Below are 13670 nucleotides of genomic sequence, written 5' to 3'. Positions count from 1 at the left end.
AGCCCAGCCAGATCGCGGCCTCGCTGGGATCACAGCAATAACAGCAGCTGCATTAAGGTAGGCCCAGACACACAGCCTAGCATCAGCGCATCCGCGTGCAGTGCGGACATAACAGAATTCCTGGCCACTGACCAAACAGTCTCCCAGGAATACCTCAAAGAAATGATACTATCATTCAGAACATCACTAGTGGCAGAATTTACAGCTATTAACACCACTGTACAGAGGGAGATGGCAGAATTGGGCCAGGGAGTGGACATGGCAGAGAACAAGATTGTAGACATAGTAAAGCAGCACAATTTAATGGTGGACACATCAGAGCAAAATACCAAAGATATAGCATGGCTTAAATCAAAAGCATCAGACATGGAGGATCGCTCCAGGAGAAATAATTTGAAACTAAGGGGCATACCAGAAACAGTCACTTCTGGAGAGCTAAGAGACTTTGTAACCTCACTCACTAAAGCGACGCTGCCTGCTGCAACATCAATAGAACTCACCATTGATAGAGTGCACCGTCTACAAAAGCCTGCTCACCTCCCAGATCACATTCCTAGAGACGTTATCGTCCGCTTCCTTTTTTATCAAATAAAGGAAAACCTTCTATTGGCAATAAGGAAAAATGTCACATTACCAGATCCCTTTGCTAAGATCTTACTATATTCAGATCTATCCCAAGCGACCCTACAGTCCAGAAAAGCCCTGCAACCTCTGGCCAAGGCATTAAGGAATGCACAAATTGTTTATAAATGGGGCTTCCCAACCAAGCTACTCTTCTCAATACACAACAAGCAATACGCAGTAGCATCATTAGACTCAGGAGTCAAGCTCCTTAAACAATTGAAAATCCAAATGCAAGAGGACTCCACTTCTAACACCAAGACCTAAGATGATCAGTGTAAGTTTCCCAACAACCTACTAGGATAGAGATAGCACAAGTTTAAAGGCAGCCGGACCAGGCCAAGTGTGTTTAAGATTGACAAGTGCATAAGCACGGAGCAATTGTTGGAATTGCTTTTCCCCACGTTACAGTGTAGAAGTTGAACTTGTTTCTACATTATTTAGCGTGAACCTATGTGTGAACTCTTGTTATATATGTTTTTTCTTTTGAGGTACCTTATCTACCAGTCTCCTCAGCTTCTGACATGTGTCAAACCTATGTTCCACCTGTTTAATCGGCTATACATACCACTAGATATGAACATCTACACCATACAAGCATACAAATGGCTTTTGACTATAACTTAAAATTCCACTCAATTAACACCCGGGGCCTGAACTCTGCTTTTAAAAGAAGAATGCTATGGAAGGACGCCCAGGAACAAAAGATCCATGTTCTCATGGCACAAGAAACACATCTACTATCGAAAGACACTAAACTATGTTCTTCTAGCAATTACCCGATTGTCTATCACAGTGTTTTTTCTAAAAAGAAAAGAGGAGTACTCTTGGCGTTCCATAAGGACCTCAAGGTTAACCCTTTGTCAATAACTTTAGATGATGAAGGCAGATATGTAATTTATGTAGGTCAAATCAACGACCAATTATACACTATTGTTGCACTATATGCCCCCAACTCTTCACAAAAGCACTTCCTTCAGAAACTTCTCCGCAAAATTGATAAAATAAAACAGGGTCATCTTCTGATAGGGGGCGACTTTAATGCATGCCTAACAAAGGATGACACCTCAACTAAACATACAACCCATACCATACTGTTAGGAAAAGTAGCCAAATGGAATGATCTACTAGATCCATGGAGAATCCTCCATACAACCGAAAAAGATTTCTCCTACTACTCCTCGGTGCACCGCACATACTCACGCATAGATTATTTCCTAGTTGACAGAAATCTCCTACAATCAGTCACTGATACCTCCATTGGAAGTATTGCATGGTCAGACCACGCTCCGGTACAACTCACTATCAGAAATCCAGCCTATACCCAAAAACCAAAAATATGGAGAATGAACCACTCCATCCTGGCCAACCCAAGCCTTATCCCAACTTTTAAAAGCCACTTAGAAGAATATTTCTCCATTAATAATACCCCTGATGTTAACAAAACCACTGTATGGTCAGCCCATAAAGCGGTTATGAGAGGATTATACCTACAACAGAGTGCTAAATTAAATAGGGAAAGGAAACAAACATACACAAATCTATTAGCTAAAATACAAGAACTAGAAAAAGCACACAAAGCAACTTTAGACCCCACCGTAAATAAACAATTACATTCCCTCAGGCAGGACTTAAGAAATTTTCTCTTATATAAGTACGAAGCTGATATGAAAAAAACAAATGCCACAAGGTATTCTAGTAATAACAAAGCAGGAAAATACTTAGCTAATCTTATCAGACACAGGAAATCCAAATCAATGATTCACTCAATAATTCACCCAAACACAAAATATAAACTTATGCACCCCAAACAAATAGCTAATGCATTTGCAGATTACTATACTCAACTATATAATGTGCAAGAGGACCCTACCACTACACAACCCTCTCCTAATGTAATTAACGACTTTCTATCCTCAATTGATTTACCTATGATCAAACCAGACCAACTTGCAGATATAAATATCCCATTCTCCCAACCCGAAGTGCTTAAAACCATTAAATCCCTAAAGAAAAACAAAGCCCCAGGTCCTGACGGCTTCCTCAATGAATACTATATGACGTTCTCCCACACATTAACCCCGTTCTTAACAGACCTATTCAATACCTTTATGGCTGGAACACAAATACCCAAAGAATATTTACAAGTCACAATTACAGTTATCCCTAAACCTGGAAAGGACACACAACACACCAACAATTATAGACCTATCTCCCTGTTAAACTCGGACACAAAAATATATGCCAAACTAATCGCCAACAGATTAATGCATATAACACCGGAACTTCTTCTATCGGACCAAGTGGGGTTCACGAAAGGAAGACAGGCACCGGATGGTACAAGGCGCATGCTAAATATTTTAAGACATTTGGAGCTCTGTCGGATGCCTTCTCTGCTCCTCACCTTGGATGCGGAGAAGGCATTCGACAGAGTACACTGGGGTTTCTTGCAAGCTACCCTCTCCAAATTTGGATTTAAGGGACCAATATTACATGCCATCATGTACACTAAGCCGTCAGCTAAAGTCAATGCAGCTGGTTTCCTATCTGATGCCTTTGACATAACAAATGGCACCCGACAAGGGTGCCCGTTATCTCCCATCATATTTGTCCTCTTGATGGAAACGCTAGCTTAAAAGATAAGATCAACACCTGAAATAAAGGGAATAAACATAGGAGGGAACTCCCATACTATCAGTCTCTTCGCAGATGATGTCGCCCTAGTGCTTTCAGATCCTTTAGAATCACTACACCATCTGATTAAAGTGATAACCTCTTTTTCAGAAGCTTCATATTATAAGCTTAATCAAACTAAATCATATATACTAGGACTAAATATACCTCTAGACCTTAAAATTTCTATTACTCAAAAATTCAATTTTCCTTGGGCAGACACAGGAGTGCAGTACTTGGGGGTACATTTGACAGCAAAGGCATCAGATATTTTTAAGTATAATTTTATCCCTCTCTTAGAAAGTCTCAAAACGGAATCGCAATCCCTCAACAAATTCTCACTTTCATGGTCAGGAAGACTGGCCTCCTTTAAAATGTTCTTGCTACCGAAAATCCTCTATCTATTTCGTACGTTACCAATCCCTATTAAAGCCTCTTACTTTCAAGAATTACGGAAAGTCATTAATACCCTTATATGGGCAGGGAAAAAATCCAGAATAAAGCATAACATAATGACATGGCCCAAAAAAAAGGGAGGTATAGGGTTACCAAGCATGGAAACATATTACCATGCATGCAACTTAGACTTTGCCAAAGCTTGGTGGTCTCAACTAGTGTTGGGCGAACATCTAGATGTTCGGGTTCGGGCCGAACAGGCCGAACATGGCCGCGATGTTCGGGTGTTCGACCCGAACTCCGAACATAATGGAAGTCAATGGGGACCCGAACTTTTGTGGTTTGTAAAGCCTCCTTACATGCTACATACCCCAAATTTACAGGGTATGTGCACCTTGGGAGTGGGTACAAGAGGAAAAAAAAATTTAGCAAAAAGAGCTTATAGTTTTTGAGAAAATCGATTTTAAAGTTTCAAAGGGAAAACTGTCTTTTAAATGCGGGAAATGTCTGTTTTCTTTGCACAGGTAACATGCTTTTTGTCGGCATGCAGTCATAAATGTAATACATATAAGAGGTTCCAGGAAAAGGGACCGGTAATGCTAACCCAGCAGCAGCACACGTGATGGAACAGGAGGAGGGTGGCGCAGGAGGAGAAGGCCACGCTTTGAGACACAACAACCCAGGCCTTGCATGAGGACAAGAAGCGTGCGGATAGCATGCTTTGTACCACCATGCAGTCATAAATGTAATAAAGATAAGTGGTTCAATAAACAGGGACCACGCGGCAACGCTAACCCAGCAGCAGCACACGTGATGGAACAGGAGGAGGCGCAGGAGGAGAAGGCCACGCTTTGTGAGACACAACAACCCAGGCCTTGCATGAGGACAAAAAGCGTGCGGATAGCATGCTTTGTACCGCCATGTAGTCATAAATGTAATAAAGATAAGAGGTTCAATAAACAGGGACCACGCGGCAACGCTAACCCAGCAGCAGCAGCAGCAGCAGCACACGTGATGGAACAGGAGGAGGCGCAGGAGGAGAAGGCCACGCTTTGTGAGACACAACAACCCAGGCCTTGCATGAGGACAAAAAGCGTGCGGATAGCATGCTTTGTACCGCCATGTAGTCATAAATGTAATAAAGATAAGAGGTTCCATAAACAGGGACCGGCAACGGTAACCCAGCAGCAGCAGCAGCAGCAGCAGCACACGTGATGGAACAGGAGGAGGCGCAGGAGGAGAAGGCCACGCTTTGTGAGACACAACAACCCAGGCCTTGCATGAGGACAAAAAGCGTGCGGATAGCATGCTTTGTACCGCCATGTAGTCATAAATGTAATAAAGATAAGAGGTTCCATAAACAGGGACCGGCAACGGTAACCCAGCAGCAGCAGCAGCAGCAGCAGCAGCAGCACACGTGATGGAACAGGAGGAGGCGCAGGAGGAGAAGGCCACGCTTTGTGAGACACAACAACCCAGGCCTTGCATGAGGACAAAAAGCGTGCGGATATAGCAGCAATGCTTTTTGCCGCCATGCAGTCATAAATGTAATACAGATGAGAGGTTCAATAAACAGGGACCGGAAACGCTAAACCATCCCAGATGTTCATCGGTCATGTTACTTGGTTGGGGTCCAGGAGTGTTGCGTAGTCGTTTCCAATCCAGGATTGATTCATTTTAATTTGAGTCAGACGGTCTGCATTTTCTGTGGAGAGGCGGATACGCCGATCTGTGATGATGCCTCCGGCAGCACTGAAACAGCGTTCCGACATAACGCTGGCTGCCGGGCAAGCCAGCACCTCTATTGCGTACATTGCCAGTTCGTGCCAGGTGTCTAGCTTCATGCCCGGTTTCAGGTCCAGCGGTGCCAGCCACAAATCCGTCTGTTCCTTTATTCCCCTCCAAATTTCCTCCCCTGTGTGCTGCTTATCCCCAAGGCAGATCAGCTTCAGCAACGCTTGCTGACGCATGCCAACAGCTGTGCTGCACTGCTTCCACGATCCTACTGCTGCTGGTGCTGGGTTAGCATTTCCGGATGAGGTACAGCTTTGAGATGCGTTGGAGGAGAAGGAGTCAGAGAGGTAGGTGCTGCTGTTGTTATCCAGCTGTTTGCGGCGTGGGCAACACCCGCGCCGTAGCAGGTGAGGAATCGCTGCCAGGCTCCACAAGGTTCACCCAGTGCGCGGTAAGGGAGATGTATCGACCCTGGCCGAACGCACTCGTCCAGGTGTCAGTGGTGAGGTGAACCTTGCAGGCAACGGCATTCTTCAAGCTTCGGGTTATTTAGCTGACCACGTGCTCATGCAACTCAGGCACTGCAGAGCGCGCAAAGTGGTAGCGGCTGGGAACAACGTAACGTGGGATGGCCACTGACATCATGCCCTTGAAGCTGTTTGTCTCCACCACTCGATATGGCAGCATTTCGCAGGCCAGAAGCTTGGCTATGCTGGCTGGCTGTTACTGCCACGGCCCGGGGGTCATTTGCTGGCAATTTCCTCTTGTGCTCAAACATCTCAGAGACAGACAACTCAACCGTAGCGCTGCACACCGAAGGGCTGTTGGTTGTTGTGTTTGATGAACACTGGGAGACCTCAAGAGCACTAGTCCGGAAAGTGACAGTGTCAGCATCGTCTGATGTTTGTGAATGTTGTGAACCACGCAATGGCTGGGCTACTGCTGCTGCTGAGGCGGGTCTGGTGGTGAGTCTGGTGAACCCAAGGGAGGCAGTGTTGCTGGTGGTACCCTGTCCTGCCGCGTTTGCCCACAGAGTGGGATGTTTGGATAGAATGTGGCGGCTCATGCTGGTGGTGGAGAGGTTGTTAATACTTTTCCCCCTGCTCAGGCGGGTCTTGCACACCTTGCAAATCGCCATGGTAACATCCTCAGTGCAGTCTTCAAAGAAAGCCCAGACTTTAACTGGCTGAGGACTCGGACCTCGTGCGTGATGTGCTGGTGCTGCTTAACCCACTGCTGGACGCTTGAGAGGTCATCCAAGTAATTATCTGGTCCTGTTCTTTTGGATCTGTGAGGGTTGTTGTCCTGGACAACATGGGCAGTATTGAGTGGGTTTTCTTGGGTGCTCCCCTGTGGCCTGTACGTGAACCGTCAGGGGAAACACCTCTTCCCTTGCCCCTCCCTCTTTCACCGGATTTCTTCCTCATTTCACTTATCCTTAAAGTACACGCTGACTGGCAGCAGTACAGTGGCAGTACAGAAATGCTATACAGTGGTGGGTGAGCGGTGTACCACTATTGTCAGCAGTGACACAGAGCACAATGCTATACAGTGGCGGGTGAGCGGTGTACTACTGTTCCCAGCAGACACAGAGTGGAAGTAAACACAATGCTATATAGTGTGGCTGAGCCGTGTACACAGAGTGGCATTAAACACAATGCTATATAGTCTGCTATATAGTCACCCCGAACAGGGTGATGTTCTGCAGAACCCGAACAGTGGCAAACACTGTTCGCCCAACACTACTGGGAGGGAACGCAGATTTTAGTACCTAAACACACGATACAACATGTTTTCCGGGGTCGGACTCTGAGGCACATACAGATGGTCCCGATCATCATCCTCATCATACAACTCTTCTCCTGAGTCTGACCCACCCACCACCTCTGCCACCCCAACATCCCCAGACACAGACCCCTCATCGTCCTCAACATTAACTTGGGATGCTGGCCTGAGCCAGACCTCCTCCTCCACATCAGGCCCCATCATCTCCTCAATGGCAGCCCTCATTAATCGCTCTGGCGACGGACTGATGGACACAACGTTCTCCTCCGGGGAGGGCTGCTGCTGACCACTGGCTGCTGGGGTGGATGTTATAGCTTGCGTGGGGCGTTGGCTGTTGCTGTTGTTGGGAGTGCTGCTCACAGCGGAGGTCTCTGGGGAACTCATGTTGAGCTCATATAGTGGTTGACGGTGAGTGGAGTATTACTGATCCCAGCAATATACACACTGACTGGCAGAGTACGCAATGCTATATAGTGTGGCTGAGCGGTGTACACAGAGTGGCAGTAAACACAATGCTATATAGTCTGGCTGAGCGAGCGGTGTACTACTGTTCCCAGCAGAATCAGAGTGGCAGTAAACAATGGTATATAGTCTGGCTGAGCGGTGTACACAGAGTGTCAGTAAACAATGGTATATAGTCTGGCTGAGCGAGCGGTGTACTACTGTTCCCAGCAGAATCAGAGTGGCAGTAAACAATGGTATATAGTCTGGCTGAGCGGTGTACACAGAGTGTCAGTAAACAATGGTATATAGTCTGGCTGAGCGGTGTACACACAATGCTATATAGTCTGCTATATAGTGTCAGTAAACAATGGTATATAGTCTGGCTGAGCGAGCGGTGTACTACTGTTCCCAGCAGAATCAGAGTGGCAGTAAACAATGGTATATAGTCTGGCTGAGCGGTGTACACAGAGTTTCAGTAAACAATGGTATATAGTCTGGCTGAGCGGTGTACACAGAGTGTCAGTAAACAATGGTATATAGTCTGGCTGAGCGAGCGGTGTACTACTGTTCCCAGCAGAATCAGAGTGGCAGTAAACAATGGTATATAGTCTGGCTGAGCGGTGTACACAGAGTGTCAGTAAACAATGGTATATAGTCTGGCTGAGCGGTGTACACACAATGCTATATAGTCTGCTATATAGTGTCAGTAAACAATGGTATATAGTCTGGCTGAGCGAGCGGTGTACTACTGTTCCCAGCAGAATCAGAGTGGCAGTAAACAATGGTATATAGTCTGGCTGAGCGGTGTACACAGAGTTTCAGTAAACAATGGTATATAGTCTGGCTGAGCGGTGTACACAGAGTGTCAGTAAACAATGGTATATAGTCTGGCTGAGCGGTGTACACAGAGTGGCAGTAAACACAATGCTATATAGTCTGGCTGAGCGAGCGGTGTACTACTGTTCCCAGCAGAATCAGAGTGGCAGTAAACAATGGTATATAGTCTGGCTGAGCGGTGTACACAGAGTGTCAGTAAACAATGGTATATAGTCTGGCTGAGCGGTGTACACAGAGTGTCAGTAAACAATGGTATATAGTCTGGCTGAGCGGTGTACACAGAGTGGCAGTAAACACAATGCTATATACTCTGGCTGAGCGAGCGGTGTACTACTGTTCCCAGCAGACACAGAACAGTGAACAGAATGCTATATAGTGTGGCTGAGCGAGCGGTGTACCACTATTCCCAGCAGACACAGAACAGTGAACAGAATGCTATATAGTGTGGCTGAGCGGGCGGTGTACCACTATTCCCAGCAGACACAGAACAGTGAACAGAATGCTATATAGTGTGGATGAGCGAGCGGTGTACCACTATTCCCAGCAGACACAGAACAGTAAACAGAATGCTATATAGTGTGGCTGAGCGAGCGGTGTACCACTATTCCCAGCAGACACAGAACAGTGAACAGAATGCTATATAGTGTGGCTGAGCGAGCGGTGTACCACTATTCCCAGCAGACACAGAACAGTGCACAGAATGCTATATAGTGTGGCTGAGCGAGCGGTGTACCACTATTCCCAGCAGACACAGAACAGTAAACAGAATGCTATATAGTGTGGCTGAGCGAGCGGTGTACCACTATTCCCAGCAGACACAGAACAGTAAACAGAATGCTATATAGTGTGGCTGAGCGAGCGGTGTACCACTATTCCAAGCAGACACAGAACAGTGAACAGAATGCTATATAGTGTGGCTGAGCGAGCGGTGTACCACTATTCCCAGCAGACACAGAGTGGCAGTAAACAGAATGCTATATAGTGTGGCTGAGCGAGGTACACAGAGTGGCAGTAAACAGAATGCTATATAGTGTGGCTGAGCAAGCGGTGTACTACTATTCCCAGCAGACACAGAGTGGCAGTAAACAGAATGCTATATAGTGTGGCTGAGCGAGGTACACAGAGTGGCAGTAAACAGAATGCTATATAGTGTGGCTGAGCAAGCGGTGTACTACTGTTCCCAGCAGTGACACAATGACAGGGGGGACCCTGGCTAGCGTGGCTGGAGCGCGAACTACCCTGCCTGCCTACCCAAAGCTAAACCCACAGACAAATGGCGGAGATATGACGTGGTTCGGGTATTTATTTACCCGAACCACGTGACCGTTCGGCCAATCAGAGCGCGTTCGGGTCCGAACCACGTGACCCGTTCGGCCAATCACAGCGCTAGCCGAACGTTCGGGGAACGTTCGGCCATGCGCTCTTAGTTCGGCCATATGGCCGAACGGTTTGGCCGAGCACCGTCAGGTGTTCGGCCGAACTCGAACATCACCCGAACAGGGTGATGTTCTGCAGAACCCGAACAGTGGCGAACACTGTTCGCCCAACACTAGTCTCAACTAGTGATGGGCGAACACCTGGATGTTCGGGTTCGGGAAAGTTCGCCGAACATGGCCGAGATGTTCGGCATGTTCGGGCCGAACCCCGAACTTTCCGAACATCCAGCTTTTGGGGGCCATATGGGGTCGCAGGCATAAGGGGGGAGCATGCCCCGATCGCGGGGGGGGTCGGAAATTCCCCCCACCCCCTCCGCTAGCGCTCCCCCCTCTGCCCGCTTCCCCATTCAAAAGTTTAAGCAAAGTACCTGTAGTGGATGGCCTGGCAGTGGGCGGCACTGTGGAGTGAGGAGGAGGAGTCCGGAGAGTGACGAGTTGAGGGAGGCCGGGCAGCGGGCGGTTCAGCGGAAGTACCCTTGTGGTACTTCCGCCCTTTCTCTGACCTCACGCCCGCTGCCCGGCCTCCCTCAACTCGTCACTCTCCGGACTCCTCCTCCTCACTCCACAGTGCCGCCCACTGCCAGGCCATCCACTACAGGTACTTTGCTTAAACTTTTGAATGGGGAAGCGGGCAGAGGGGGGAGCGCTAGCGGAGGGGGTGGGGGGAATTTCCGACCCCCCCCGCGATCGGGGCATGCTCCCCCCTTATGCCTGCGACCCCATAGGGGGGCAGTATTCGGCCGAACAGGGCCCTGTTCGGCCGAACAGGGGCCCTGTTCGGCCCTGTTCGGCGGCCATTAGAAGTTCGGGGCGAACCCGAACTTAAAAGGCCGAACACCATCAGGTGTTCGGCCGAACGTGAACATCACCCAAACAGGGTGATGTTCTGCAGAACCCGAACAGTGGCGAACACTGTTCGCCCAACACTAGTCTCAACCCAAAGATAAAAAATGGGTATTCTTAGAACAAGATGTTCTCAAAGCAAACACAAGAGATCTCCTATCCAGCATGCTATTAGGACATAAACCGCCCAAACATTCCTTCCCATCTATTACCACTACACTTTTGACATGGGAAGTGTTTTTAAAACACCCCCCTCACAAAGGCATTCTTATCCTTCCTAGAATCCCAATGACAGCAATACAAGTAATGATCCCAGATATAAATGTAATACCTATGACAACAATGGGACTTAGACACCTCAACGATATGTATGTTGGCAACACTATCAAAACATTCACAGAATTAAGAAAATAATTTGAAATCTCTGAAAACACGTTATTTACATATCAAAGAATTGCCAGTTTTCTAAGAACTAAGAAGATAACCATCCCTGAAATCCACAGCCAAACACTCACAATGCTTAATGTGCTCAAACCAATCCAGGGTGGAATATCAACCTGGTATAATGAACTTCTAACAAACAGGGAGTCACCCATAGAAAAATACACCAAGATATGGTCATATGATCTAAAGACCGATATTTCAATTGACCAAATAATCTTAGCACAAAAAAAAATATCTCAATTATCTAAATGCATCTCCCACTGGGAACAGCATATAAAAATACTAACCAGATGGTATATCACTCCTAGAAAGCTGGCAACCTTTTCTACTAACTCTTCACCAACATGCTGGAAGTGCTCAGGTTCCATAGGTACTATGATACATATGCTATGGGAGTGTCCAATTGTTGCAGAACTCTGGAAGGCAGCAGAAGGTCACATACAAGACTACTTAGAACCAAACTTTCAGCTATCGCCACATATGGCTCTCCTAGGTATTGGTCTAGATACAATAAACATAAAAAATCGTATGCAAATATGTCATATAATTCTAGCAGCACAAGGTATGATAACTAGTAATTGGAAGTCCACAGAGAAACTAGACTTTGACTCTCTAATAGCAGTATACAAGAAAAACATCACAATGGAAAACTACCTCAGGCCCGGATGTCCTCCCTCCCAACAATAAGACATAAATAAACAGCAGAATTTTGAACAATAATACATAGTGGTATACTATATTACAACGTCACATGCTACTTATGAAGTATAGGTGAGACACAAGGTTCTTGTTTGTTTGTTCTGTTAAGGTACCCATAATAAATTTTATAGTACTAGTCGTTAAGTATATGTTTAACATATCTATACAATACTGGATATGATCAAACTTTTCCCATATATACGATCTACAGTTAAGACACTATAATCTGTTACATCTTAGCTAATACATCTTATAAACCCAACAAGTTTGTGGAACAGTAATACAAAAGCGACACCAAGCCCGGTAAACTTTGGAAAAGGCCAATACCATACAACAAGACCCAAGATGGGCTTACCTAAACCAAAATAATACAAAAGTCTTAGATTGATAGGTCTAGAGACCACTGCGTCAATCAAACACCACGGTCAGACCTGAGCCTACTTATCAGTCAGCCAAATATTGGTTAGAAATTGACTAGATGGGAGGCCATAGAACCTGACAAAAGCCAATCCAGGGCAACAAGAGTACGAAAGAATAAAACCTGTGTTCGCGAGTTCGGATTTCAATGTTTACCTGTACAAATGTATGATGTTCTGAGTACAATGTCTGTAGAAATTTCTCATATAACATGTTACAGTTCCTATGTTATCTGCTTACCATATCTTTTAATAAAAATTAGAATTGAAAAAAAAAAAGTGTAGTATCTGTTCTTATCAGTTTAATATCTGATACATGAGAACAGACAGGAAAAGAAGTCAGAAAAACACACACAAAAAAACCCACAACCAAAGAAAAACAAATCATTTTTAATTTTGATTAGTCTGTATTGTACTTGCGCGGCGCAGTTGCTGCAGGTCAAAAAAACCATGAACGGATCACTTTCCTTCATGTTTGCACGTTGTCCTCTGCAAGAAAAGCAGCTGCATCCTTCCCCCAGAGAGCTTCCAGCGGACTGGCAGGCAGAGCCCTGGCTGCAGCCCCTTTACTTAGCAGCTGCCTGGGCTCAGAGCATTGTGACATCATCGGTTGGCTTCCTGCATGACTCAGCACCACCTGCTCAGGTGCCTGCTTCAGTGCCAGGCTGTGAGAGTGTGCAGCAGGCTAGGAAGGCAACTCCTGTTTAGGCTCTCCACTCCCCGGCCTGTGTCTCCCTCTTGTGGCACACCGCGCACGTCCACACAGACAGAGAGATATGAAGAGGAAGGAGGATGAACGAAAGAAAGACGCACTGTGTTCTCAAACAGCCAGCCAGGCTAGAGACTTGACTTCTTCCTCTGCCCTCCACACTCTTTCCTAGCGTGTTGCCAGAATGCAGGGAGCCGGAAGCCTACTTTACTTTTCTCTTCGACGTGGAGGCACGGCAGCGGAGGGGTGATGGCTGTTCCGGCGCTGGGCGGGGCCATGCTAATGTAATCAGGCGGCAGCTGAGCCTGGCCCGTGCGTCTGCGTTTAGCACAGGTGCGCCCATCCCGGGGGCCCGGCAGGCCTGCACAGGCAGTGGGAAGGGCCCCCCCCCTGGCAGCTGGTAGCTGGCCGGGGTTAGCCGGCTGTGCGGGGCAGTGCTGGGTTGTGCGCTGTTCGCCGCTGCTGCATTTAGAAGGTAATTAGGGTTATCGCTTCTCGGCCTTTTGGCTAAGATCAAGTGTAGTATCTGTTCTTATCAGTTTAATATCTGATACGTCCCCTATCTGGGGACCACAGGCGTAGCAATGGGGATAGCAGCCATAGTGTTGCTATGGGGCCCCGCGGCAGCCCTAC

General features: G+C 46.9%; 1 pseudogene; it reads left to right on the top strand.

Annotated features, from left to right (window-relative positions):
* The first annotated feature begins 13524 nt into the window (after positions 1-13524).
* LOC137505759 (U2 spliceosomal RNA) lies at positions 13525-13639 on the top strand (annotated as a pseudogene).
* The last annotated feature ends 31 nt before the right edge of the window (positions 13640-13670 follow it).

Source organism: Hyperolius riggenbachi, chromosome 4 (genome assembly GCF_040937935.1).
Source record: "Hyperolius riggenbachi isolate aHypRig1 chromosome 4, aHypRig1.pri, whole genome shotgun sequence".
NCBI lineage: Eukaryota > Metazoa > Chordata > Amphibia > Anura > Hyperoliidae > Hyperolius > Hyperolius riggenbachi.
The sequence above is the reverse complement of the archived record's forward strand: the minus strand, read 5'-3'. Positions and strand labels throughout refer to the sequence as shown.